Raw genomic sequence first — 3,966 nt, 5'->3', positions numbered from 1 at the left:
AGATCATGCTGATGCATAGCAACGAGAGGGAAGAGTGTCGTCTGTGTACCCTCGTAGACCGTAAGTGGAAGCATTATGACAACGCGGTTGATGTAGTTGTACGTCTTCATGATCGACCGATCCTTAGTACTGAACGTACGGCACCTGCGTGTTCAGCACACGTTCATCTCGGTGACGTCCCACGAACTCACGATCCAATAGAGCTTTTGGGAAGAGCTTCATCAGCGCGATGGCATGGTGATGGTGTTGATGAAGCTACCGACGTAGGGCTTCGCCTAAGCACTGCTATGATATGACCGAGGTAGATTATGGGGGAGGGGGGCACCGCACACGGCTAAAAGATCAATGATCAATTGTTGTGTCTCCAAGGGGTGCCCCCCTCCTCGTATATAAAGGAGTGGAGGAGGGGGAGGGGGCGGCCTCCTATGGCGCACCCCATGAGGAGTCCTACTCCCGTCGCGAGTAGGACTCCCCCCTTCCAAGTAGGAGTAGGAGAGGAGAAGGAAGGGAGAGAAGGAGAGAAGGAAAAGGGGGCCCCCCTCCTTGTCCAATTCAGACTAGAGGGGGAGCGGGCGTGTGGCTGCCCTGGCCGCCCCTTGTCTTCTCCCACTAAGGCCCATTAGGCGCAATATACTCCCCGGGGGTTTCCGGTAACCCCCAGGTACTCCGGTATATGTCCGAAACCTCCCGAAACACTTCCGGTGTCCGAACATAGTCGTCCAATATATCGATCTTTACGTCTCGACCATTTAGAGACTCCTCGTCATGTTCGTGATCATATCCAGGACTCTGAACTACCTTCGGTACATCAAAACACAAAAACTCATAATACCGATCGTCACAGAACTTTAAGCGTGCGGACCCTACGGGTTCGAGAACTATGTTGACATGATTGAGACATGTCTCCGGTCAATAACCAATAGCGGAATCTGGATTCTCATATTGGTTCCTACATATTCTACAAAGATCTTTATCGGTCAAACCGCATAACAACATACGTTATTCCATTTGTCATCGGTATGTTACTTGCCCGAGATTCGATCGTCGGTATCTCAATAGCTAGTTCAATCTCGTTACCTACAAGTCTCTTTACTCATTCCGCAATGCATCATCCTGTAACTAACTCATTAGTCACATTGCTTGCAAGGCTTATGGTGATGTGCATTACCGAGAGGGCCCAGAGATACCTCTCCGACAATCCGAGTGACATATCTTATTCTCGATCTATGCCAACTCAACGAACACCATTGGAGACACCTGTAGAGCACCTTTATAATCACATAGTTACGTTGTGACATTTTGTAGCACACAAAGTGTTCTTCCGGTAATCGGGAGTTGCATAATCTCATAGTCATAGGAACATGTATAAGTCATGAAGAAAGCAATAGCAGTAAACTAAATGATCAAGTGCTAAGCTAACGGAATGGGTCATGTCAATCACATCATTCTCCTAATGATGTGATCCCATTAATCAAATGACAACTCATGTCTATGGCTAGGAAACTTAACCATCTTTGATCAACGAGCTAGTTAAGTAGAGGCATACTAGTGACACTATGTTTGTCTATGTATTCACACATGTATTATGTTTCCGATTAATACAATTCTAGCATGAATAATAAACATTTATCATGATATGAGGAAATAAATAATAACTTCATTATTGCCTCTAGGGCATATTTCCTTCATTGTATGCTATAAAGAATAATGATATCCATGAAACTAATCATCATGATTTTAATTTTCAATTGGATTATGCCTCACACGATAGTTATTTCGTTGAGTTTGCTCACACTACTATTGATGAGAATAGATTTGCTTATGTGGAGAGTAATAAATTTTCTATGCTTATGGATCATGAAAATAATGCTTTATGTGATGGTTATATTGTTGAATTCATTCATGATGCTACTGAAAATTACTATGAGAGAGGAACATATGCTTTTACATATTGCAATAGTATCAAGTTTCCTCTCTATGTGTTGAAAATCTTGAAGTTATGCTTGCTTTACCTTCCTATGCAAGTTGATTCTTGTTCCCATAAATTATTTGCTCACAAAATCCCTATGCATAGGAAGTGGGTTGGACTTAAATGTGCTAGTCATATTCTTCATGATTCTCTCTTTATGTTTCAACTCTTATCTTTTATGTGAGCATCATTGAAATCATCATGCCTAGCTAGGGGCGTTAAACGATAGCGCTTGTTGGGAGGAAACCCAATTTTATTTTTGTTCTTTTCCTTTTGCTCCTGTTTAGTAATAAATAAATAATCTAGCCTCTGTTATGATTGTGTTTCTTATGTTTAATTAGTGTTTGTGCCAAGTAAAGCCTCTAGGATCTTCTTGGGTGATTGTTGTTTGATCTTGCTGATAAAAACAGAAAGTATGCGCTCACAAGAATAATTTTCATTTTCTACCAGAGAGCGATAAAATACCAACTCCAACTGAAGTAGATCAATATACAAATTTTCCTGGTCGTCCTAATTGTTCAGAATTTTTGGAGTTACGGAAGTATTCGAAACCTACAGATTACTACAGACTGTTCTGTTTTTGACAGATTCTGTTTTCTATGTGTTGTTTGCTTATTTTGATGAATCTATGAGTAGTATCGGAGGGTATGAACCATATCTAAGTTGGAATACAATAGATATTACACAAATATGAATTTAGAATGAGTTCACAACAGTACCAAAAGTGGTGATTTATTTTCTTATACTAACGGAGCTCATGAGATTTTCTGTTGAGTTTTGTGTTCTGAAGTTTTCAAGTTTTGGGTAAAGATTCGATTGACTATGGAATAAGGAGTGGCAAGATCCTAAGCTTGGGGATTCCCAAGGAACCCCAAGGTAATATTCAAGTACAACCAAGAGCCTAAGGTTGGGGATTCCCAGATGGAATCCCCTCTTTTGTCTTCATTCATCGGTAAATTTACTTGGAGCTATATTTTTATTCACCACATGATATGTGTTTTTCTTGGAGCGTCGTTTTATTTTCTTTTGTTTTGCTTGCTGTTTGAATAAAATACCAAGATCTTAAATTCATAAATGTTAGAGAATCTTCACATACTTACATAATTATTCAACTACTCATTGATCTTCACTTATATCTTTTGGAGTAGTTTGTCATTTGCTCTAGTGCTTCACTTATATCTTTTTAGAGCACGGCGGTGGTTTTATTTTGAAGAAATAGATGGACTCTCAAGCTTCACTTATATTATTTTGAGAGTCTTTAAAACAGCATGGTAATTTGCTTTGGTTATGAATTTAGTCCTAATATGATAGGCATCCAAGATGGGTATAATAAAAACTTCCATATAGAGTGCATTGAATACTATGAGAAGTTTGATACTTGATAATTGTTTTGAGATATAAAGATGGTGATATTAGAGTCGTGCTAGTTGAGTAATTGTGAAATTGAGAAATACTTGTGTTGAGGTTTTCAAATCCCGTAGCATGCACGTATGGTAACCATTGTGTGACAAATTTGAAGCATGAGGTGTTCTTTGATTGCCTTAATTATGAGTGGTGGTCGGGGACGAGCGATGGTCTTTTCCTACCAATCTATCCCCCTAGGAGCATGCATGTAGTGCTTGGTTTTGATGACTTGTAGATTTTTGCTATAAGTAGGTGAGTTCTTTATGACTAATGTTGAGTCGATGGATTATACGCACTCTCACCCTTCCATCATTGCCAGCCTCTTCGGGACCATGCATTGCCCTTTCTCACCTCGAAAGTTGGTGCAAACTTCACTGGTGCATCCAAACCCCGTGATATGTTACACTCTATCACACATAAGCCTCCTTATATCCTCCTCAAAACAGCCACCATACCTACCTATTATGGCATTTCCATAGCCATTGCGAGATATATTGCCATGCAACTTTCCACCGTTCTGTTTATTATTACGCGCTTCATCATTGTCATATTGCTTTGCATGATCATGTAGTTGACATTGTATTTGTGGCAAA

This window comes from Triticum aestivum, chromosome 5A (genome assembly GCF_018294505.1).
Source record: "Triticum aestivum cultivar Chinese Spring chromosome 5A, IWGSC CS RefSeq v2.1, whole genome shotgun sequence".
Taxonomy (NCBI): domain Eukaryota; kingdom Viridiplantae; phylum Streptophyta; class Magnoliopsida; order Poales; family Poaceae; genus Triticum; species Triticum aestivum.
The sequence above is the reverse complement of the archived record's forward strand: the minus strand, read 5'-3'. Positions refer to the sequence as shown.